Source organism: Hypanus sabinus, chromosome 21 (genome assembly GCF_030144855.1).
Source record: "Hypanus sabinus isolate sHypSab1 chromosome 21, sHypSab1.hap1, whole genome shotgun sequence".
In the NCBI taxonomy this organism is placed as follows: Eukaryota; Metazoa; Chordata; class Chondrichthyes; order Myliobatiformes; family Dasyatidae; genus Hypanus; species Hypanus sabinus.
In genome coordinates, this window is record NC_082726.1 from 23,142,983 (window position 1) to 23,169,456 (window position 26,474).

General features: G+C 42.1%; 1 protein-coding gene across 5 annotated transcripts in view; it reads left to right on the forward strand.

Moving 5' to 3' along the window:
- The first annotated feature begins 1,506 nt into the window (after positions 1 to 1,506).
- The window catches only part of cd276 (CD276 molecule), a 423,418-nt gene continuing 398,450 nt past the window's right edge, over positions 1,507 to 26,474 (forward strand). For 3 of the 5 annotated variants that reach the window (XM_059946178.1, XM_059946182.1, XM_059946183.1), the window contains exon 1: positions 1,507 to 1,725. The gene's annotated coding sequence lies outside the window, so the exon portion shown is untranslated. Of the gene's footprint in view, positions 1,726 to 1,812; positions 1,914 to 26,474 lie in introns of those variants that run through there. The other 2 variants (XM_059946180.1, XM_059946181.1) reach the window with 2 other exon arrangements.

A 26,474-nucleotide genomic window follows, 5' to 3' on the forward strand; every position in this document is an offset into this window, starting at 1 on the left:
AATGTGGAGCATGAGCTAGCAGGTGATGGGTAGATCCAGGTGAGTATGAATGATAGGCAGGTGAAAGAGAGCAGAAGAGTGGTAATGATTGAGGCTATGAGGTGATAGGTGCAAATGACAAAGGGCTAAAGAAGATGGACAGTGGATCGTGGAACATACAGAAGGGGATGTAGAGAGAATCCTGAGGGAGGAAATTGTGGGTAATAAGCAATCTAAAATAGTGAGTGTGAGGGGGGAAGAGATGGGGTGATGGGACTGGAGGGATAATGGCAAAATAAGGGGTACAGAGGGGAGTAGTTATCAGAAGTTATATAACATTATATGTTATATGCTTATATGAAGTTAGGGAAATTGATGTTGATGCCATCATGTTGGACACTACCAATTGGGAATTGGAGATGCTGTTCCTCTATCTGCTTGTATCTTAAACATCACAGTAAAAATACTCTGCGTATTTAAAGGTTAAACATATTCGGCGTGACATCTAAAACTTTGACGAAATTCTCTAAGTGCTCAGAGAAGAGTAGCCTGTGGTTGCATCTCAACCCAGTATGGAAGCACCAATGCCCAAGAATGGAAAAACCTACAAAAAGTGGTGGATGCGGTCTAGTCCATCACAGGCAAAACCTTCCCCACCAGTGAGTACATCTGCAGTGATCTCTGTCACAAGAAAGCAGCGTCCATCATCAATGATCCCCACCATCCAAGCCACACACTTTTCTCACTACTGCCATCAGGACGGAGGTACAGGAGCTTTGGGTTCGTGAAAAGTTGTTAACATTCAGCTATCAGGCTTCTGACCCAGGGTGGGTAACGTCACTCATCTCAACTTCAAGCTGATCCCAAAAACTATAGACTCATTTTAAAGGGCTCCACAACTCATGTTTTCAGTACAATTTATTTTCGATTTTGTTTTGTGTTTGTATTTTCTTTGTTTTGCTGTGAATGCCTTCAAGGAAATGAATCTCAAGGTAGTAGAGATTATGGTGACATTATTAGTTTCAATATAAATTTACTTTGAAATTTGAAGTTACAGGTGTATGGAGGCAGTTCTGATAACTTGGAGGAAAGCAGCGATTGGTGAAATCTTGGGGTCATGTTGGGAAAAACAACTGCATTTAAAGACAGAGTCTGGTTCTTTCAGAAGCAGAGCTCAAGAGCTAGTTTAATTAACCCGCCAAACAAGTGATGTGTTGTCCTTGTGCTTGCTTAAACTCACAGATTAAAAAGATCGAAGCAGATACACCGTTACAACACCAAAAAAAAAACTTGGGGGTTGAGTTGGACGTGGTAACTTAAAACTGTCAAGCTACTAGGATGGAAGTGATTCCCACACAGTAGGGTGTTTGATTCTGTAAGTTGTAGGTGGGATAGTGGTGGAGGTGGAGTTAGTCTCCACGCTGGAAATGTTAGCAGGATAGAGGGAGTGTGATCTTGGCAAAAATCCCTCAGGGAACTCCCTCAAACGGTTTCACTGTAACCAATGAAGTGGCTGAGAGAAATTTTCGTCCGGTGTGCTGACATCACCGGCAGGAAAGGGGATCTGAGAGGTTATTCAACGATCCACGTTGTTTGCACCAAGTTTTAATCCCTGTTTTTTTCTTGCATGTCCCTTACAGTGGCCGCCCCCCGCCCTGAGCGCACAGAGCAGCGGGTGCCTGGAGCTGGAAGACTTTTAGATAGAAACGCGATCAGATTCCTCTTTGACCCGGCGTTAACTGACGGGTGAGTAAGCTTTCTTCTTTGTCTCAATGAACGACTGAAGTGGGAAGAGTTTGTGAGGCGGAAATGGCTGGACACAAAGGCAAAGTCCAGTTCATACAAGCAGTAGAAATTTAGCATTTGAGCTAAAATAAAATCTCTTCACACGACAATATGTACAGCTGCGTCTTAAAGGAATGAACTCTGAGTGAGTGAGTGTCATCGGTCACTGCGGTCCACGCGCTTAATTAATTTTCTTTTAGTTGCGGCTCGGAATTAGTTCTCGAAATCCTAAATAGCTTCTGTATGCCATGAACTCATTTTACCCTAGAGTGTTGGAGGGGCGGCAAGTGGTTGGGCCTAATCCTCAGTTTGCAGCACTTGGTCTGTATAATCAGGTTGATTGTAATAATGCCCAATGCTTCCCCGTTACTTCGACTAAAAGACGAACTCCGTATCTCTCCATCTCCCTCGTTATGGCCCTTGCACTTCACTTGTCTCCCTGCACTGTGTTTTCACTGTAACTGTGACACCATTTTCTGCCTTCTCTTCTTGCTACCTCAGTGTCCCACTTGGGAATGTTCAGTCTGAACAAAGTTCTTTACTGTATCTCTGTAGATGTGACAATTATTACTACAGACCCTCAACATCTGGGACACACCCTCTTCTTATTTCTAACATTGGGGAGGAGGTACAGGAGCCTGAAGTCCCGCACTCAACCTTTCAGGAACAGCCTCTTCCATTCTGCCTTCAGAACAGTATTTATTTATTTGTATCTTAGAGTAAATTTTATGTCTTGCCCTGTATTACTGCTGCAGAACAAAAAAAAAATAATGACATGTCAGTGGTAATAAATCTGATTCTGATCTGCAATAATAAACTGTTTTGGCCCATCAAACTTGCTTTGCATTTACATATTAGAATCATAGGAAGCAGCTTTCTCTGAGCCATCGGATTTCTTAACTGTCCATGAACATTAAACTGTTATTAATTTTAGTTATTTATATATTGAGATATAGTGTGGAATAGGCCCTTACTGCCCTCTGGCCATACTGCCCAGCAATCCTCCAATATAATCCGAGCCTACTCATGGGGTAATTTGTAATGATCAATTTACCTAGAAACTGGTGCATCTTTGGACTGTGGGAGGAAACCGGACCACCCGGAGGAAACCCACATAGTCATGGGGGGAACGTACAAACTCCTTCCAGGCAGCAGTGGGCCCGTATATCGATTTATGGAACTGATACTAATTTTTATGTCTTTGCATTGTACTGCTGCTGCAAAATAACAAATTTCACGATCTATGTCAGTAATAAACCTGATTCTGAACCTTACCCCACATGCCTGCCTTCCACCCTTAGTCCCATAGGTTTTCAAAATCTCGTGCAACAAAAATTACCAGTCGTAGTCATAGAAACACCACACATAAAGTGGCCCTTTGGCCCCGCACTCTACACTGACCATCAGCCCCTTCGTGATGCTGGTGCTGGTAAGGTTTTGACTGCACTTGTGCATACGTCACTAACATTGGCCTATTTGCACTAATTGTACATTAACTCCGTTTTTATTCCTCCCCAATTCTCATCAGCTTTTCTCAGATTCTCCCACTTGCCTACGCACAAAAGAAAGTTTCAGACTCCTAGGAGTTAGCATCATGGTCCCAGAGCACATCCTGCACAGTTGCAAAATCTCAACAACAACTCTACTTCCTAACGAAGATGAAGGGAGCTGGACTATGCCCAACAAAATTCCTGACTTTCTATAAACGTGCAGTTAGTTGAGAGCATCCTAACTGCATCATTGTGTGGTATGGAAACTGCACTGTGGCAGACAGCACAGCTGCACACAGGCAATTAAACCTGCCCAATACATCTCTGGTATCAGCTACCCTCCAACAAATGACATATTGTATATATGGAAAAAAACTAATATAAAGATGGCGGCGAGTAAGAAGCTGTTCCTAAAAGTTGCGTATTGGGCTTCAGAAAATATAATACGTTATATGTACTGTATTGTGTACTTTGGACTGGCGGTATATTGTTTCATTTGGCAGTATACATGTGTATGGTTGAATGACAATAAATTTGAGTTTGATATTTGAGCAATATCATTATAGCTCTTACCCACCCTGCTCATGGACTGTTTGTCCCACTCTTAACATAGAAGAAGCCATGCAGCATCCAGGCCAGGACCACCAGACTCAAAAACAGTTACTTTTGCTAGACCATCTGGCTGATCAACACCTCTACCCATTAACTCACCCCACCATATTGCCCACTACCATTACATTACCATTTACTGTCAGAGTCACCTTATGTACAGATACTCCTGGATCTAGCACCACTTTACACACATAAATCTCTTTGTGTGTGTAAACTAATGTTATGTATTTATATTTATTGTGGTTTTTAATTTTATTGTTTTTTAATGCTGCATTGTATCTGGAGTAACAATTATTTTGTTCTGCTTTACACTTGTGTACTGACAAATGACAATAAATAATCTAGAATCCTGACTTTGCAGTAGCTGATTAATCAACATTAATTGCCATTTAGTTACAGCTCAGATTTTTGTATATTATTTACCAAATTCACTCTTGAAAACAAGGTGAGACTTCTCAGTAAACTTTTACAAGTTGTTTTTTATTCTTTTGATTCCTCTCAATGCCTTTAGAAAGTTGTTATTGAGGTTAACTAAACATAACTTTGGATCAGGTCAAGCCTGTGTGGTTCTGAGTGTTTTTGGAGGATATTTCAGTCAATGTATCCTTCCCTTGCTGATTTTGATCATTTTCTGGCCAATATTTCTCCTTTGACCAATATCACTAAGAGAATATTTACTTGTCACCTTCGTAACACAACAACATACTGGAGGAACTCAAAACAGCATCAATGGAAAGGAATAAAGAATTGCCATTTTGGGCCAGGAATTGATGAAAGGTCTCAGCCCGAAACAACAACTCTTTATTCCTTTCCATAAATGTGTGACCTGCTGAGTTTCTCTAGCATTTTGTTTGTGTAACTGGGATTTCCAGTATCTGCAGAATCTCTTTGGGAACATGGTGCACATAGCTTAGCAGCCATCTTTCCTGTATGGTAACAGTGATTGCATTCCCAAAATAATACATTTGTTGTGTTGTCTTGTAGGATGTCTTGTAGTTGTAATGTGGCAGAGCTGATGGAAAGCTGGAACTGGCTTGGCAACTGGATGTCCCTGCCTATGTTATAATTGAAAGCTATTTCTTTGTATTTCTGACCAACTTAAGCTTGAAGGAGTTTAGAGACAATTTATGATGATATGCTGGGGCTTGAGGACCTGAGATACAGGGAAAAGTTGAACAGGGTGGGACTTTGTTTCCTGGAACGTAGGAGATTAAGGGAAAATCTTACAGAGGTATCCAAAATTATGAGGGATATACACATTTGTAGATTGGGTAATACATGCTGACTGTTTTTCCCCTGAGGTTGGGTGAGACTAGAACCAGAAGTCATAGATTCGGGCCCAAAGCTGAAATATTTAAGGGGGACTCGAGTGGGAACTTTTTCACTCAGAGGATGATGCGGGTGTTGAATGAGCAGCGAGCAGAAGCAGTGGATATAGGTTCAATTGCAATGTTTAAGGAAAATCTGAATAGGTACATGAATGAGAGAGTTATGGAAGATTAGATGGGACAATGCAGGTCAATTTGACGCGGACTAGATGGGCCGAATGGCCTGTTTCTGAGCTGTAGACTCAATAAATTTATGACTGTTCATATATTGAATCTGTGTATTTATTGTACATGCACAATTATCAACATTTGCAAGTTTGGCGAGAAACTTCCTTTCAGTAATGGAGTTAACTTCACTCAGGACTGCAGCACCAGTCTGTTCAGGGATGCGAGAGAGTTACAGGTGAAGCCAGTGGCTGACTAGTGTGTGGTGTCTGCGTTTATCACTGTGGATTGCTTTGGGCCAAAGATATCAAAGTTTTATTCCAAAGACTCATTGTTTCAGCCAGTGACAAAGGCATGTAGATTAAATCTTTATGTTCAATGCCAGGTTTGGTAGCATTGTTGTTCTGGATAATAGGATAAATATCACAGAGAAACTGTCTGAAATCGACAGTGTTTCTGTTTCATCTGAGTGCTCTGAGGTGGATTCTAAAGCTGTACAAAGTTTGGCATGAAACCACATGACATCTAGTCTGTAAGGCCAAAGAGTGCAATTAGTAAAAAAGTAATTACATTTCCCTAATATGCAACAGGGCAATTATACAATATTTGTATGGCAAGAGCAGGAAGACCAGAAAGACCAGGAAAGGTTTTATTATTGATCCATGGTAAGTCTATCAATCAGACATGTGAAGAGATCACAATGTGGCGTCAGTGTCTGCTGGGATTGCAAGAGGATGTGAAAAATTTTGCCAGAATATTTCTGTGTGTCGTCATCCCCAAAGCATATGTGAATAACAATATTTTCACCCGAGGCTATGTCCCCACCCATAGACCTCTGCCAATTGCCCTACATTAGATTCCAGCCAAGCATTGCAGTCTTAAAGTTTGCATTTTGGTTTTAAATCCTTATCTCTGGAATTTCTCCTCCCCATTTCTTCGTGTTTGTGTATCGATCAGACAGTAAGGGCAGCAGGTTCTCCTCCCTGAAGGGTATTGGTGAACCAGGAGGCTTTTCAAAATTCAAAGTAAATTTATTTTCGAGGTATTCATATGTTGGGCTGGCTGGAGGTGTAGGTATCTGCATGGAGGAAAGGCCTGGCAATCTACTTCCCGTGTTTTGCCATGAAAACCTGTTGATTCTATTGTCCATGAGGTCACAAAGAGTCGGACTCAACTAAATGACTGAACAGCATCCTGAAATGTATTTTTGCAGGCATTACAGTAGAACAAAGTAGTACTATAGAATCAATGAAAAGCAACAATGCATGCCAAAAATGACTATCAATGTATAAAAGAAGACCAACTGTGAAAATACAAAATAATAATGATAAATAATAAAATAAATAAAGAATGCTAAGAACATGATTCATAGAATCCCTGAAAGCGAGTCCATAGATTCTGGAATCAGTTAAGAGTTGAGGTGGGTAAGATTATCTACACTGGCTTTTTATAGCAATCTAGGAGATTTGTGGTCTTTACCAATGACTAGACTTAAAAAAAAATTACAAATTCATCCTCTGTATCTGATGATGATCACTACTGATTTCCTTCACTCCACCTTCTATTTCTTCAATTCCATAATGGATTGTTATTTTAAGAGTGAGGGAGGAGGTATTGGGGCAAGTGTAGAACTTGTTTTGCTTGAAAGGTTAAGTGCCAGGAGGAAGATCAGTGGGAAAGGATGAATGGACAAGGGATTCACTTAGGGAATGATCCTTGTGTCATTGCTGATACAGATTGGGATCTATGAAGAATTTGAAGGTTTTAACACTAATTTTGAATGTTACAATGAAAATGAAGATTTGGAGGATGCAGTCATCAATAGCATTGTGTGAAGGCAGATAATTCTACATTAGGTGACGTGTTGAACTTTTGTTCATTTATAGTCAATCAAGAGAATGTGGCAGCATACATGGCGTACTCCATTAAGACAGTTTAATTGTACTGTAGTGGTACTGATAGTATTCTAATCTTTTCTGTATTTCATTTCATTTAAATACATAATTTGTTACTCAGGTGGTGGTTGTCTTTTCTGTACCTTTTTAACTATTAATTAAAGACAAAGGGACTTGGGAATCCTTGCGCAGGATTCCCTGAAGGTTAAATTGCTGATTGAGTCAGTAGTAAGGAAGGCAAATGCAATGTTTGCATTGATTTCAAGAGGACTAGAATATCAAAGCAAGGATGTAACGCTGAGGATTTATAAGGCATTGGCCAGACAGCACGTGGAGTATTGTGAGCAGTTTTGGGTCCCTGATCTGAGAAAAGATGTGCTGACATTACAGAGAGTCAGAAGAATGTTTCTGGGAATGAAAGGGTTAATATATGAGGAGTTTTGGCTCTGGGCCTGTACTTGCTGGAGTTCAGAAGAATGAAGGGAGATATTACTGAAACAACACACACAAAATGCGGGCCAGGCAGCATTTATGGAAAAGAGTACAGTCGACATTTCGGACCAAGACCATTTGGCATGGGATATTATTGAAATCTATTGAATATTGAAAGGCCTAGATAGAGTGGAATGTTGCAAGGATGTTTCCTGCAGTGGGGGAGTCTAGGACTAGAGGGCACCTCCTCAGAATAGAGGGACATCCATTTAACACAGAGGTGAGGAATTATTTTTAGCCATAGTGTGGTGAATCTATGGAGGACATGTGATTGGGTAAATTTAAAATGGAAGTTGATAGGTTCTTGTTTAGTCACGGTGTCAAATGTTACAGGGAGATGCCAGAAGAATGGGGGTTGAGAGAGATAATAAATCAAAGTCCAAAGTAAATTTATTATCAAACTGCATATATGTCACCATATACCACCCTGAGATTCATTTTCTTGTGGGCATACACAGCAAATGCAAGAAACGTAATAGAATCATTGAACAACTGCATCCAACAGGATGGGCAAACAACTGATATGCAAAAGACAACAAACTGTGCAAATAAAAATAATAATAATAAATAAACAATGGATATCAAGAATGAAGAGAGGGAGTCCATAGAGTGAGGCACCAATTCAGCGATGTATTGAGGCTGATTCAAGAGCCTGTTGGTCCTTGATGATGGAATCTGCTTTCCTGTGACAGTGGTCCATGTAGATTTGCTCATTGGTGGGAAGGGCTTTAACTGCTGAGACATGTCTTTTTGTTGGATTTTCCGTTTAAGGGTGCTTGGGTACCAGGCCGTGATACAATCAGTCAATATACTCTGCACCAAGCATCTATAGAACTTTGTCAAATTTTTGAATGTCATGCTGAACCTTTACAAACTTCTAAGGAAGTAGGGGTGCTGTGATGCTTTCTTTCTAATGGTGCTTACTGGTTGGGCCGAGTATAGATCCATTGAAATATTGAAACACTGAGGAATTTAAAGTTGCTGACCCTCTCCACCTCTGATGCACCAATGAGGAATGGTTCATGGACCTCTAGTTTCCTCCTCTTGAGGTCAAAATCTCATTGGTCTTGCTGATATTGACTGAGAGGTTGTTGTTGTGGCATCACTCAGCCAGATTTTCAATCTCTCACCTGCCTAAGTGCTGATTTGGCCAATGACAGTGGCATTGTCAGCAGACTGAAATAGGGCTTTGGAGCTGTGCTTAGCATTGACAGTCACAAGTATAAAGTAAGTAAAGTAGAAAGCTAAGCACACAGCCTTCCAGTGCACCTTTACTGATGGAGATCATGGTGGAGATGCTGTTTCCAATCTAAACCTGGGGTCTGCAAGTGAGGAAATCAAGGATCCAACTGCATAAGGAGGTATTGATGCCAAGGTCTTGAAGTTTATTGATTAGTTTTGAGGGGATGATAGTATTGAATGCTGAGCTGTAGTCAATAAAGAGCATTTTGATGTATGCATCTTTGTTGTCCAGATGTTCCAGGGCTGAGGGAAGAGCTAATAAGATGGCATCTGCTATTGACCTGTTGTGATGGTAGCCAAATTGGAGTGGATCCAAGTCTCTTCTCAGGCAAGATTTGATATGTTTCATCACCAACCTCTCAAAGCACTTCATCACATTGGATGTAAGAGCTGCTGGACAATAGTTATTGAGGCAGGTTACCATGTTCTTCTTAGGCACTGGTATAACTGAATCCTGCTTGAAGGAAGTAGACCCCTCAGATTGCCAAAGTGAGGGGTTGAAAATATCGGTGAACACTTGATCAGTTGATCAGCACAGATCTTTAATACTCAGCCACATACCTCGTTGGGCTGGATGCCCCTCCTGAAGGATACAGTGGTTTTGGTCTCAGAGACTGAAATCACATGGTCGTCGGGGGCTGTGGGAGTTTGTGTAGGTTCCTCCTTGTTTTGACAGTCAATATGGAAGACATTGAGCTCACATAGGAGCGAAGCCCGGTTGTCACTCTGTTGCTTGGTTTAACTTTTTAAGAGTTGATAGAATTCAAGCCCTGCCACAGCTGTTGAACATCCCGAGTGGCTCAAGTTTGGCTCGGAATTGCCACTTTGCATGTGAGTTGGCTTTCCAGAGATCGTACATGGACCCCTTGTATCTTACTTGGTTGTCAGAGCTGAATGCCACTGATCTGCCTTCAGAAGACTATGGATCTTATGGTTCATCCAGAGCTTCTGATTGGGGAAGACTCTGAATGATTTTGTGGGGACGCTCATCTATAACTTTTTATGAAGTATGTGACAACCTTGGTGTATTAATTCAGATCCTTTGATGAGTCGTACTCCACTGAATCGAAGCAATCCTGTAGCTGCTCCTTTGCCTCCCATGACCACCTCTTTGTTGTCCTTACCTTTGCAGTCTTGCTCTTTAGCCTCTCCCTGTATCCAGGCTGGAGAAGGGCAACCAAGTAATTACATTTCCCAGAATGCCGTCTAGCATGGAATGGTAAACATTCCTACTCATACTGTAGCGATGGTCAAATCTTTTGGAACCTGTGGTGCTGCAGTTTATATGCTGATGATAATAGGACAAAGATTTCTAGAGACAAACCTGATTGAAGTCCGCAACCATGATTTGAAATGTGTCTGTGTGGGCAGTTTCTTTCTTGGAGATGGCAGCATTTAATATTTTGAGTATCTGATTAACATCCAGTTTTTGCGGTAAATTTTCCATCAGCCATGATAGAATGGCAGAGTAGACTTGCTGGGTCGAATGGCCTGATCCTGCTCCTATGTCTTCCAGGCTTACGGTCCAAAAAATCTCCTGGTACATACAAATGTACAGAGCATGGGGAATAAAGATGATCGTCCGTTAATCAATCAATAACAATTTAATTTCCACAGCTCTTTTGGTGGGATTTGAATGTGGAACTGTGGATTGCTAGTTCTGCCTATTGGATTAGAAGTAGTCCAGTAATTTATCTGCTACATCTATAGGTTAATGTTAGCGGTGGAGAAAGCTCATGCTGGTTAAAAGCACAATGAACTGCTTGTAACTTCTGTCTGAAGTGTAACGTCCATTTTCTCAGGAGGCTAAAGAAACTTGGCATGTCTGCTGTCGATCATTGCCAATTTTTGTAAATGTACCATAGGAAGCATTCTGCCTGGATATGTAACAGCTTGGTATGGCAAATGCTTTGCACATGCTAAAAGTAACTACAGAGACTTGTGGACACATCTCAGCACACCACAGAAACTGGCCTCCCATCCATGGACTCTGTCTATGCTTATGACCGCATAATGCCCCGCTAATGCTTTTGTTGGAGTAATGGGTAGGGAGGGGGAGTGGGGGTGGGTTGGCGCTTTTGTTGCTGCTTGTATGTGGGAGGGGGAGTGGGTCTTTGGAGTTCTAACATTTTTCTGTCATTCATTCTTTGGGTTTTTTCTCTCTGTTTTGTGCAAAGAGTAAGGTTTTCAGGTGGTATACTGTATACAGTCTGATACTAAATTGAACCACTAAACCATTGGAAAAAAAAGACCAGGGGCATTGTTTCTTCTCTCTTCTTCCATTGAGCAGAAGATACAAAAGCCTAAAAGCCCATACCACCAGACTTGATCAATTTCTATCCTGCTGTTATAAGAGCATTACATAGTTTCCCAGGGCAAAATAGTTGGAACCTTGACCTCACAAAATACTCTGTTATGAACTTGCACCTTGCTGATTAAATGTGCTGCACTTTTTCTTGAAGCTGTTACATTTTATTCTGCATTGATATTGCTTTACCTTCTATTTCAATACACTGTGAAATGATCTGATCTGTATGAAGAGTATGCAAGCTGAGTTTTTGAGGTACATGTGACAATGATCAACTAATTTCAGTTCCAAATTTGTTGTGCCAGTATCTGGTAGTGCTATTCACTGGTAGAAACTGGGCAATATCTGTAATCAGCTCCAGACTCAGCTTCCAACAGATGACAAAACTGATGCAGTAGATAAGGTTCCCGTAGGCTTTGTTAGGAACTGGTCACTAGTGGAGTCACATAGGACAAATAAGCCCTTCAGCTCATCTAGTGCATGTCTGTCATCAAGCAGCCTGGTGATCCCATTTTATTCCCCCTACTTTCCTATTATCTCCTAACATGCTACCATGCACAGGGGCCAAATTTCAGTGGCCAAAATAACCTACCGACCACTGTGAGGTGAAACCAGGGCACTCTGGGGGAACCCGCACAGTCTCGGAGAGAATGTGCAACCTCAGGAGAGCCAGGAGCAGAGGTCAGGATCGGACTGAGAATGTGAAGAGGGTAAGGGGTACGTTTAGAAGGGGTGGGTGAGGGGTAAGTGTAACAAAAGATGTAGATAGGACCAGGGAGAGGATATGTCCTTGGGGAATTGTAGTAGAACTGGGAAGAGGTAGCTAAAATAAGATTCCAGACAACATGCAGCAACCACAAAGAGGAGGAACCTTGCGACCACAAGACAATGTGTTCGGCAAAGTATCTTGAGCTATGTACCTATTTTGAGTGTTTTGCTTGCGTCTATGCTTATTCCGAGTATTTTGTGTGCTTAGCTATGCATTAGCCAATCAATTGATGCATTTGAATTGGTAACCATATTTGCAAATGTATTACCCTGCTTTTGGGTATAAGTATGACCTTTGTAAACCAACAAACTGGGAGTTGGCTACCTTACGCCTGAAGTGCATGGGGCTGCGAGCTCCTCTCTGAATAAAAACCGTTTCAGAGGTAACTTCGTGTCTCTGGTGTTTTTCCTCAACTGAGCAGGTTAATAATTTTAGGTTAACAGGATCAAGGTCAGTGGAGCTGCCAGTTGCCAGACCCTCGGCTTGTTGCTATCTCAGCTAACACAAGCTACAGGAGATGCACATCCCGTCTACAATTTTTTACACCTGCTCATTAATGCAAATATCTAGTCAGCCAACCGTGTGGCAGCAACTCCATGCATACAAGTAGGTAGACGTGGTCAAGGGGTTCATTTGTTGTTCAGACCAAACAGCAGAATGGGGGAAAAGATGTGATCTAAGTGACTTTGACAGTGGAATGATTGTTCATGCCAGTCAGGGTGGTTTGCGTATCTCAGAAACTGCTGATTTCCTGGGGTTTTCACGCACAACAGTCTCTAGAGTTTATAGAGAATGGTGTAAAAAAGCAAAAAGATCTAGTGAGTGGCAGCTGTGCAGGTGAAAATGGATAGGCTATAGTATTTGAAGACCACGAACATGTACTCAGTGGCCACTTTATTAGGTACAGGAGGATTCTAATAATGTGGCCATGGAGTGTTAGATATACCATACATCAGAACCCTTAGTTTAATCAAGGATTCTGCCATTAACAGCATTAATTTTCACTAATGTTACTTCAAATGTTCTGTTTACTTTTGCACATCTGCATTCATCTTGTCTTTTGGCTCATGATGTGAGCTTATCTGACCATGGGAACGCACTGATATTTGAGGAAGTGAGAGCATTTGCAAGTGAGAAGTTTCCTGGCATGGCTGATGCAAACTGTCTAGCCATTTGTTGCGTAAAACTGCCAGTTTTACAATGCAGAAGTGTTTGGACATCTTCACAATACTACATTGTATGTGGTGGAGTGAGAGATACTGTGTATAAGGGGCAGCTGTACAAACAGGGTACTATGGTAATAAAGTTGCAGAAAGACATTGCTCAAATGTATGAATATAGTTGTAGCTTTGATAATTATATACTTAGCAATCTACATATACGCAGGCATTTTCAATAGAATGTAATCTGTTAGAATTAGTATTCGAGATTTACAGTTCTCCATCTTGCAAGCACCTGGCTGATGTGCACCAATACATACGAACAAGCGTTGGCACAATTTGTGGGATGGATATTCCTGCTGCTTCAGGCTGCAGACATATCCTGCTGCCTGTGAACTGAGTTTGCAGCTGTATTTCTGACTTGCAAACTGTTCCGTGTATAAACCGGTCATGGAACGGAATCCGACTATAAAATGGGGACAAGCAGTATAATTCTGCATTTTTGGTTGTTCAGCAGATTACCAAAGGCACAACTCATTGCTATTGCAATGAAAGACATATTGTTTGGTGAATAGATCACAATACCAAGGCATTACACTTAAATTAACTCCTGCAATGTATTACCTGTATGCTTCAGATTAAGATTCTGTTGCTACAGTAATTCTACAGATTTTCAAAGAATAAGCCCCTATTAAATTTGACGTATGTCAGTGATAACAATTTTTGTGCAATCTTGGAAGAGAATCTAAAGATGATCTGTATTTAAAAAAAGAGATTTCAATTTTCGCAAGAGAGGGAAAAAATCAGCATTTTGGAAAATGAAACGAACTGTTAAGTTAGCCAAATGCAAATTATGATATTTTTCTCTCATGAAATGCTTGAAATACTCGGGCAGTATTAGAGAGAAGGAAAACGAGAATAACATTTCAGATCAGTGACCTCTCATCAGAGCAGAAAGTTGGCCAAATACTTTTTCCCAAAGTTGGTGGCTGACTTTGCATCTGATCTTTATGGTTGATTAGGGCACAATGTAGCTGAGGGATGGAGTCCAGAAGAGGTCTCAGACTCCATCCACATGGTCTGTACTGAGTTCATTGGCATCAGGAATGAACGCCTTACAAGGATTCAAGAAATAAGTGTGTGCATTTATATATCTTTCAAAATATTAGGTCATTCCAAAGTACTTATTGGCAAACTAAATACTTTTGAAGCGTTATTAAATACTTTTGAGCATTGATTGGGCAGGGCACTAGGAACAGCTGTGCTCTTCTGAAAAATATTGTCATGGATCATTTTGTTTCTGCTTGGTTTAAAGTTGTGTTTGAAAGAGAGCACAATATTCCTTCAATCTCAGACTTGGAGTGTCAGGCTGGATTTTTGTGTTTTAATCTATGGAAACCACTGAATCACGATGTATCTCAGGGTACAAGAAACTGCAAGATGCTGGAAATCTGGTGAAGCACACATAAATCTGGAGGAGCTTTGTGGTTCAGGCAATAGCTGTGGAGGTAAATTGGCATTCGATGATATGGGCTGGGACCCTTCATCAGTCCTGTCTCGACCTGAAAAACTGTCGATTTCCCTCCAGGGATGCTACCTGACTGTCTTAATTCCTCCAATAATATGTGTGTTGATCATGATGTGTCCCTATTTCCTTCTGGTTTGAAAGCTGTTATGGGTTTGGATCTTCTGGACTAAAAGTCGGCAGTCATTCTGGGAAATGTAACTGGGCGAAACTTGAGGTCCCCTGTTAAGTACAGCAGACCTTGGACTTCTGTGCAGTCGATTGTCGATCTTGGAAAAAAGGTGCCTTTCCATTGTACTCCATGTGGAGTCCAGTAGAGGGGTGCAGTGGTCTGTAACTTCAGCTGGGCAATGTACCAGTGTCTCCAGTGTCCCCAGTGTCCCCAGTGTCCCCAGTGTCCCCATTGACTTCAGAATGGGGAAATAGGTGCATTGAGAAGATTAAGTATGAGAAGATGTCATTTTTGATTTAAATATATTATCTCCTTTTATGTTTTAGAGATGTAAATCATGGATATAGGCTATTTGGCCCAATGAGTCCATGCCGACTATCAATCACCTATTAATTGTACTTTCATCCCATTCCTACTTTCCTTGCATTCTCATCAACTCCAGATTTTACCACTCACTAATTCACAAGGGGCAATGTGTGGTGGCCAATTAACCTTACAAACCTTGTGTGGAATGTGCGTTGATATGGGAGCACCTGGAGGAAACCCAAATGGTTACAAGAACATACAAATTCCACACAGACAGTACCCAGCGTTATGATTGAACCCACGTCTTCAACAGTGGCACCATTGTGCCACCTATTCTACATTATAATTTTAAAAATACATCCAGTATTTCAATCAGGTTTATTATCATCGACTTGTTGTTTTGCGGCAACAATACAGTGCAAGTCAGAAAATTACTGTAATTTACAAAAATAAAAAGAGTAAAAACAAAAGGATTAATGAGGTAGTGTTCATGGGTTCATGAACCATTCAGAAGTCTGTTGGTGAAAGGGAAGAAGATGTTTCAAGTTTGTTCAGTGTTGGTCTTCAGGTTCCTGTACCATCTCTCTGTTGGTGGTAATGCGAAGAGAGAGTCAGGGACGTTCACTATCACCCAGTCCCCTTGAGTGATTTGACACATGGCCATAGTTGGAAGGTTAAGCCTTTTGCCCAAGGAAGTGTGACCAAGGGTGGGGCTTTTGCGGTTTGGCAGCTGGCAAGGTCAGGCAACTGTCTTGATGGTGGACAGTCGTGCCATTAACTTTCCTCAAGATACAGGACATTAAAGGGAGGGTGTCACTCTTGGCTGCGGGGTCTAGACCCAGGAGTCACGCATGCAGCCATGGACTGCTGCCTCTTAGCACCCAAGACCCAGAGTCACTCCTGGAATCTTCTCATTCTCCCTGTGATGAAGTGAGTTTCCAGCTTATCTCATATCCCTGGCTATGGAACTCCAAGTGTTTTTCTTTTTTTCCATCTCCCTTTTCATATTTATGTTTCATAACAATGTAGAAGGATGTCATCTTTATCCATCGAGTCTATACCAGCACTCAGGGCAATCTCATCCCTGCCTCTCCTACCTAATTCCGTCTAACTTGTTCTCTCTCATGTTCCCATAAACATCCCATTGATCCCAAACTGGGAGTGATGTACAGCAGCTGAATAACATACCAACCTTCATGAGTTTGGGATGTGGGAGGAAACCAGAGTAGAGAGAACATGCAAACTCCACACAGTATTAGAGGCCAGAATCGAGCAGAAAGTGTTGGGGCTGTGAGGTAACTATACTGCCAACGTGCTGCTTGCTATGTTAAACAGTCGAGCTGCCTCCTTCTCTACTGCTCCGGACCCTAACAGCTAGCTTACATGAAATGATTTTCCTTAGAAAAAGAATTTCTTTGAGAGAAAAAGATTGGGACTTCCATGATGCCTCTTGCAGTTCAGTACTTTAGTGAAATTTATAGTGGATATTTGGCTCAGTGGACATTTGCAAAACAGCACTGGATCTGATTTTGACAAAAAAAAATGCTGCTGATGCAATGAAATTTCTGAACCTTACCAGATCGATAGCGAGGACTGGCAGGTTTGTGTGCATGTTTTCATTTTGGTGGGCCTGGTTCATAGCTCCCACACTGTAAGTTGCCGAGCATGTACTGTTACTAACATGACTCCCGTAAAAACATTTAATCATACTACTCTGTTGTTCTTGCTTCGCGCATATGTAACAATGTTGTGCAGAATCTAAGCTGGTCTTGTTTAGCCAGCACTTTTCTGAAGTTCTTCTGTATCTACTAAGTCATTGCAGTGTGGTCAATTTGTTTCATTTCTATTGGTCAGGAATTATCAGATGATAAGACTATAAGCCCATTGAGTCTGCTCCAACATTCAATTATGGCCGGTCCTTTCTTTTCCCTAACCTTTGATGCCATGACCAATCAAGAACCTATCAATCTCCACCTTAAATATATCCAACCCACCTAGCCTCTAAGCTGCCAGTGGTAACAAATTCCACAAATTGACTACTCTCTGGCTGAAGAAATTTCTCTGCATCTCTGTTTTAAATGGACGTCCCTCGATCCTGAGGCTGTACCCTCTTGTGCTAGATTCACCCCCCTATGGAAACATCCTTTCCACGTTTTCTCTGTCTAGGCGTTTTAATATTCGAAGGTTTCAATAAGATCCCCCCTTCGTCCTTCTAAACTCCAGTGAGTACAAGCCCAGAGTCATCAAATGTTCCTCATGTGATAACCCTTTCATTCCCAGAATCATTCTTGTGAACCTCCTCTGGACCCTCTCCAATGCCAGCACATCTTTTCTAAGATGAGGGGCCCAAAACTGTTCACAATACTCAAGGTGAGGCCTCGCTAGTGCCTTATAAAGCTTCAGCATCACATCCCTGCTCTTATATTCTAGACTTCTTTGAATGAATGCTAACATTGCATTTGCCTTCCTCACTGATTCTACCTGCAAGTTAACCTTTTGAGTGTTCTGCACAAGGACTCCTAAGTCCCTTTGTATCTCAGATTGTTGGATTTTCTCCCCATTTAGTCCATTAGTTCATTCTCCCCATTAGTCAGTATGTTTACCTCTACTACCAAAGTGCATGATTATGCATTTTCCAACATTGTATTTCATTTGCCACTCTCTTGCCCATTCTGCTAATCTGTCTAAGTCCTTCTGGAGCCTTCCTGCTTCCACAATACTACCTGCCCTTCCACTAACCTTGTATCATCTGCAAACTTGGCAGCAAGGTCATCTATTCCATTACTTAAAACATTGATATACAGCCTAAAAACAAGTGGTGCCAACACTGATCCCTGTGGAACACCATTAGTCATTGGCAGCCAACCAGAAATGGATCCTTTTATTCCTACTGGCTGCCTCTTACCAATTAGCCAAAGCTCTAACTATGCTAGTAACATCATGGGCTCTGAATTTGGTAAGCAGCCTCATGTATGGCACCTTATCAAAGGCCTTCTGAAAATCCAAATATGCAACATCTACTGAATCTCCTTTATCTACCCAATTTGTCACCTCCTTAATGAATTCCAACAGGTTTGTCAGGCAAGATTTACCTTTAAGGAAACCATGCTGACTTTGTCCTACCTTGACCACTGTCACCAAGTACTCCATTACCTCATCCTTAACAATTGACTGCTAAATCTTCCCAACCACTGAAGTCAGGCTAACTGGTCTATAATTTCCTTTCTGCTTACTCCCTCCTTTCTTAAAGAGTGGAGTAACCTTTGCAATTTTCCAGTCCTCCAGAGCAATGCTAGAGTCCAGTGATTCTTGAGAGATCTTTACTGATGTCTGCACAATCTCTACCGCTACTCTTTTCAGAACTCTGGGGTGTAGTTTATCTGGTCTGGGTGACTTATGTACCTTTAGGTCTTTCAGCATTTTGAGCACCTTCTCCCTTGTAATAGTAATTGCACTTATTTCTCTTCCCTCGCACCCTTTAATGCCTGGCACCCTGCTATTGTTTGTAGACTGATGCAAAATACACATTTAGTTCATCTTCCATCTCCTTGTCCCCTGTTATTATTTCTGCAGCCTCATTTTCTAGCAGCCCTACATCCATTCTCAACTCTCTTTTATTTTTTACATACTTGAAAATGTTTTTTTCTATCCAACTTGATATTGTTTGCTACCTTGCTTTAATATTTCATCTTTTCCTTCCTAATGATTATTTTAGTTGCTTGCTGTAGGTTTTTAAAAGCTTCCCAATCCCCTATCTTCTTGCTATTTTTTGCTTTGTTGTATGCCCTCTCTTTTGCTTTTTAATCAGCTTTGATTTCCCTTATCAGCCACAGTTGTACAATTTTGCCATTTGAGTATTTCTGTTTTTTGGGAATACATCTATCCTGCACTTTCCTCATTTTTCCCAGAAGCTCAAGCCATTGCTGTTATGCTGTCATCCCTGCCAGCATCTCCTTCCAAATTACTTTGGCCAACAACTCTCTCATACCACTGTAATTTCCATTATTCCCTTGGAATATTGCTACGTCCGACTTTACTTTCTCCCTATCAAATTTCAGGTTGAGCTCAATCATATAGTGACCAATACCTCCTAAGGGTTCCTTTACCTTAAGCTCCCAAGTCACTCTGGTTCATTACATAACACCCAATCCAGTATAGCTGATACCCTAGTAGGCTCAACGACAAACTGCTCTAAAAAGCCACCTCATAGGCAATCAACAAATTCGCTCTTTTGTGATCCATTTCCAACCTGATTTTTCCAATTTACTTGCATGTTAAAATGTCCCATGACTACCATAGTATTGCCCTTTTGACACACTTTTTCTATTTCCTATTATAATATGTAGTCTACCTCCCAGCTACTGGTGGGAGGCATGTATACAGTATAACTTCCATCATGGTCCTTTTACCCTTGCAGTTTCGTAACTCAATCCACAATGATTCAACATCTTCCGATCCTATGCCACATCTTTGTACAGATTTGATGGCATTCTTTACCAGCAGAACCACAGCATCCCCTCTGCCTACCTTCCTAAAAAGAACCATTTTAGTGAGAGTAGTCACAGGAGGATGGCTGACAGGAAGGCCACAGTAATTCAAATAACTATGCATTACAACAGCAGTGTGCAGGAAAGCATCTCTGAATGTACAGCATTTTGAACCTTGAAGTGTTGGGGCTACATCAGCAGAAGACAACAAATATATAAACATGTGGCCAGCAGAGGTACCTAATAAAGTGGCCACTGAATGCATTTTTGGAAACTATTTTCTCAGCTTATTTCCTGAGAATCCATTATTGTATCTCTCCATGAGCTTTAAGGATGTGTAGAAGAGGCGGTATTGAGAGATGTTGCCAAGATAAGAAAATTATTGATGTGAGGAAAGCTAGAGTTATTTTCTTTGGAACAGAAAGACTGAGGAAAGACTTAATTGAGGTACATAAGATTATGAAAAAGATCCATCCAATTTTTTTCATGTACCGGAGGCATCAACAACCAGGGCCATGATTTTCAAGTAATTGGTGGAAGGATGTGTGAGCAGATCAAAGGAAGGTTCTTCACCCAGAAGGTGGTAGAGGTCTGGAACATGCCCCTTTAGAGAAGAAACTGTCTTCCTTCTTTGCCCTATTGAGACCTTCCCTTTTGTTCTGCACATTCAGCATCTTTTCTCTCATTCAGCAGAAAATAATCACTGAAGGAAGAGTGTGTTCGGGCAGCATATAGAAATTTGAGCCCTGTAGAATTTTCTCTATTTCTGCATAAATATGACCTAAAATGATCCAATATTACATGTACATATTGGAAAAAGTATGTGAACCTTTGTTTTCAGTAACTGGTGTGACCTCCTTGTAGAGCAATAACTTCAACCAAGCATTTCTGGTAGCTTATAATCAGGCCTGCACATTGGCTTGGAGGGCTATTAGGCCATTCCTCCTTACAGAAATGCTTCAACTCTGGGATGTTAGTGGGATTCCTTGCATGAACTGCTTGCTTCAGGTTCTTCCACAACATTTCTGTAAGATTAAGGTCAGGACTTTGACTTGGGCATTCCAGTTTTTCTTCTTTTTACACCATTCTATTGTTGATTTATTTTTGTCTTTTGGATCATTGTCTTGTTGCATTATCCAACTTCTATTGTGCTGCTACTCTGGCATTCTCCTGTAAAATGTCTTGATACAATTTTAAATTTATTGTTCCCTCAATGATTGCAAGTTGCCCAGGCCCTGAAGCAGTAAAGCAGCCCCAAACCATGATGCTCCTTCCTCCATGCTTCACAGTTGGGATGAGGTGTTGGTGTTGGTGTGCAGTGCCCTTTTTCCTCCAAACATATCAATGTACATTTCTGCCAAAAAGTTCAAATTTTGTCTCATCTGTCCAAGGAATATTGTCCCAGAAGCATTGTAAAACATCCAGGTGGTCTTTTGCAAACTTAAGATCTGCAGCTGTGCTTTTCTTGGAAAGCAGTAGTTTCCTTTGTGGTGTAATTCCATGAACACCATTTTTGTTCAGTGTTTTTCTTATAGTGGACACATGAACAGGAACTTTAGCATGTTGAGATTTCTGCAGGTCTTTTGCTGTTACCCTTGGGTACTTTTTCACATTCTTCAGCATTTTACTTCGTGCTCTTGGTGTGATCTTTGCAGGATGCCTACTCCCAGAGAGAGTAGCAATAGTACTGGGTTTCCTCCATTTGGAGACAGTTCTGGCAAAGGCATAAAAAAGGTGTAACTAAGGGATGACAGGGTAACCAGGATGATGAATGGAAAAGGAGAGAATGAGGGAGAGGCTGAAATTACCAGAAGGAGTTCAACACAGATAAGTGTGAAGTTGTTCACTTTGGTAGATAAAATATGATGGCAGAATATAGAATTAATGGTAAGACTCTTGGCAGTGTGGAGGATCAGAGGGATCTTGGGGTCCGAGTCCATAGGACACTCAAATTAGTTGCGCAGGTTGACTCTGTGGTTAAGAAGGCGTATGGTGTATTGGCCTTCATCAATCATAGAATTTAATTTAGGAGCTGAGAGGTAATGTTGCAGCTATATAGGACCCTGGTCAAACCCCACTTGGAGTGCTGTGCTCAGTTTTGGTCTCCTCACTACAGGAAGGATGTGGAAGCCATAGAAAGGGTGCAGAGGAGATTTACAAGGATGTTGCCTGGATTGGGAGCATGCCTTATGAGAATAGGTTGAGTGAACTCTGCCTTTTCTCCTTTGAGCGATGGAGGATAAGAGGTGACCTGATAGAGGTGTATAAGATGATGAGAGGCATTGATCGTGTGGATAGTCAGAGGCTTATTCCCAGGGCTGAAATGGTTGCCACAAGAGGACACAGGTTTAAGGTGCTGGGGAGTAGGTACAGAGGAGGTCAGGGGTAATTTTTTAACTCAGAGAGTGGTGAGTGCGTGGAATGGGCTGCCAGCACTGGTGGTGGAGGGATACGATAGGGTCTTTTAAGAGACTTTTAGATAGGTACATGGAGCTTAGTAAAATAGAGGGCTATAGGTAAGCCTAGTAATTTCAAAGGTAGGAAAATGTTTGGCACAATTTTGTGGGCTGAAGGGCCTGTATAGTGCTGTAGGTTTTCTATGTTTCTATGTAACCCTGAGATTCGTTTTCTTGCGGCCATTCACTATTGAACAAGAAGTAAAACTGAGTCCGTGAAAAATTACACACAAAGACAGTTAATCAACCAATGTGCAAAAGAAGACAAACTGTGCAAATACAAATAATAATAAATATATAAATGACGCTGAGCACAGGTATTGTAGAGTCCTTGAAAGGGAGTTCATGGGTTGTGGAATCAGTTCATTGTTAAAGTGAGTTAAGTAATCCACTCACCTTATGTTTTCATTTGCACCCCCACACACATACACACATACTTTTCAGTCAAAGCTACTTGATGGAGAACAGTCATTGAGTTTGAGTTGATTATGTTATTTATGTCCTTTTAGCCAAGGTCATTGAGTAAAAACAAACTTTCAGTTATGGAGCACATTTGATCTCCAATGCCCTGCTCATTCATTGGCTACTTTTAGAATTGTTGTCCCCTGATATGAAGGCAAGGATCAGTGGCTCAGTGGTTATAACACAGGACCAGTGATTCTGAGGCCTGGACAAATAATCCAGAGATGCATGGTTGAATTCTACCATGGCAACTATGGAATTTAAAGTAGGGCAATAATCTGGAATTTGTGATTTAGTCATAGAGAGATTCAGCATAGATTAGGAGGTCAGTCGTCTGTCTTGTTCATAGTCATGCAGCTTGTAAACAGGCCACTTTGGCCCAACTGGACTATGTTAGACACTTGGGCTGAAGTTGTGCTTCAGGTGGTGGTGGTTGTGTCATAGGGGGACAGGAGGCTTGACCCAAGTGCAGGACGCAGGCACTGAAGTACCAGGGGCAGGACGGGAACAACTAAACGAGTGACAAGACGTGGAGATCATAGTGTGCATGAGGGACATGATGTTCAAGGTGATGCTGGGGTTCCGAGAGAGTCTTAGAGTTCAGGCAAGGTAGGAGGATATCGGAGTTTGGCAGGGTCTAGGAGTTCACTGGGCAGGCTGCACAGTCTAGGCAGGGCCCGGACCTCCCAGGCAGGAACACGGGGGCCTGAGCAGGGCACAGGGCACCTGGGTAGTTTGCAGGGCACAACCCATCAGCAGCAAGGGATGGAAAGGGGCAGAGTCCCCCATCAGGCAACAGCAGCCTGGCCAGGCTTGCCCAACAGAGGCAAGGGATAGGAAGGGAACTAGGTCCAGGGTGACTGCCAGACTTACTCAAAGAGCCCATCTTTAACAAGGAGAACAGCAAGGCAACCCCCCAACTCCACTCAGTCCCAGAGTCCACTATATACACCACCAGCCGATGGGCATCAGGTGCCCCTCCTTGAGCCGCAGCAAGGCACGATGATCCACAGGTGTGACTAGTAGGGCTCAAAGGTGAAAGGACGGATGGCCACGAGGTCCGGAGTCCGCAGACCGGATCAAGACCCGGAACGCAAGCTCTGGACTGGACCATAACAGGTTGCCTTAGGAATTCTCAAATAACCTGCAGGACTTGCTGCTCCATATGGCACCTTGCTGCAGAAGTTCGAGTTGGTTAATGTCTCTATCAGTGTGATTACTCTGCATGACCCTTCGGTTCACATAGAAGGACCTCATATGGACTTTTGCGTCTTGAGGTTCACCCATGCTGCTCTTGGCCTATTTCTCACGCAGGGAGCAGCAGGAAAGGCAGTCAGGAGGACGTACTGTCTGGAGTGGACCACTGCTGCAAAAACGTGGTGCTGGAGGAATTCAATATCTGTGGAGGGAAATAATCGGTCAATGTTTTGGGTCAAGCCCCTTTATCTGGACAGTCCAGCACTTCTCCTTTTTGCCTCAGATTCCAGCATCTGCAGTCTCTTGTGTCTCCATTTTGTCACTGACACATCAGGATAAGAATGATGTGGTGGGGACGGAGTGTGAGTTATCAATGTGTAACATCCAATTTTATATCATTTCCTCAGAACCTTCTCCCTCTTGGACTGTTCCATTTTGACTTCCACTGCATTTTATAAACCATATGTCAAACTCTCATTATCATGGCCCATGTTACAGTAAGCCAGGATGTACCTAGGACATGTCTAATTTGCAGCCACTGTCTGTCACCCTAGCTGCTGTTTGTCCCATGACTCAGTCCTGTGCACCGACCCTATAACCCTCAACCAGCCAGTGGAGCATAAGTCAGAGCATTATTTTTACAGTCAAATTATCCATCAGCTGTGGCTCTGTGCAATCTCCTTTGCCTCTGAACAAGATGTGTTTGGGTTGAAAGTCCACCAGAGGCATGCACGTAGCAATTAGACTGAGCTCTGGTTGCTGCACTGTGGGCTGGGCGTCCGTTGGTGGAGATATCAAACTACTTGTCCTCCCAAAGCAATGCAAGAGGATCCACGGAGCAACTTTGGAATAGGAGTGTTCCTTCTACTTCCTGGTTAATATTTATCTTTTGTCGACAGAACTACAAACAGAGTGTCTTTGTCATCTTAACGTTTGTGTGAACTTGCTGGTCGGGTAACTATAGACACAACTTTTCTCTTTGTACTGTCTTGATGTAATTGTTTGTGGATGGCTCATCAAACAAGTTTTTCACTAACTCTGTACATGTGACAATAATGCCCCAGTATACAATGAAAAGAGCTACTTTAGAGGGATTATATCTGGGATCTCTGCTGCTTGTTATTATACACTCTGTGGCCACTTAAGTACACCTGTACACCTCATTAATGCAGATATCTAAACAGCCAATCATGTGACAGCAACTCAGTACATAAACGCACGCTGACATGGACAAGGAATTCAGTTGTTGTACAGACCAAACATCAGAATGGGCAAGAAACGTGGGATCCAAGTGACTTTGATCATCGAATGATTGTTGGTGCCAGACAGGGTGATTTGAACATCATTGATCGCCTGGGATTTTCACACACAACAGTCTCTAGAGCAGAGGTCAGCAATCTGAGGTCCAGGCACCACTTGGTTAACGGTAGGAGTCCATGGCACAAAAAAGATTGAGAACCCCTGCTCTAGAGTTTGAATGGTGAGAAAAATAAAAAAAAAGCATGCAGTCGGTGGCAGTACTGTGGATGAAACTGATTTATTAATGAGAGAGGTCAGAGGAGAATGGCCAGACTGGTTCAAGCTGACAGGAAGGTGACAGTAACTCAAGTAACCAAGGTTACAACAGTGGCTTCAAGCTTCCGTGGCAGATAGGCTTCACCTAGCACCTTTCAGATAGCCTCCTTCCCCTTGCCCTGCTTTTTTATTCTGGAATCTTCACTCTTCATTTCAGTCCTGAAGAACAGTCTCAGCCCGAAATGTTGACTGTTTACTCTTTTCCATTGACGCTGCCTGACCTGCTAGGTTCCTCCAGCATTTTGTGTGTGTGTTGCTCTGGATTTCCAGCATCTGCAGACTTTCTCGTGTTTATCATTATACTTTACAATAAGTTACTTTATCCTTGCTTTAAACAAAATTGTTGGGATAGGGAGTGATGACCTGGTGAAGCTTCATTTACAAGAGTAAACAAATTTTGAGTTAAGTGATCACGTCCCCAGCAAGCGCATTTGAGAACAAGCAGCCGTCGTAAGCACATTTGTCCTCCTCACTCCGCATCTGCATTGGCTTGTTCACGTCAGCCGCATGGAGGACAGCTGGATCCCCAAAAGGCGTAATGTATGGAGAGCTCCCCACTGGCACGAGGCCTACTGGAAGATCAGCCCTGCATTATAGAGATACCTGCAAACGCAACATGAAGGCAGGGAACTTCGACCAAACAACTTGGGAGGTCGTGGCAGCTGACCGCAGCAGCTGGAGTCAGACCATCAAGGCAGGTCTAAAGAGGAGTGAGCAGAGGAGACAAGCAGTGGGAAGCAAAGAAAGAGCGTAGGTGGCTAAGGGTAGCATTGATATTAGCACCTCCACAGCAATGTACAGGATTCACTTGCAGAAACTTCAGCAAGTCCTGCCGCTCCAAAATTGGACTGTTAAGCCATAGTAGGCATTGCAGCTCTACCATGGACTGACCCAGAGCGCACACGATATCATGACAGATGCCACCATCATGATATATATATATTATGTATTACGAAAGAGAGGAAGAAAATACACCAAGATAAGTATTAATAGGTTCATTGTCCATTTGGAAATCTGATTGCGGAGATGAAAAATCTTTTTTCCTGAAACATTGAGTGATTGTGAGTCT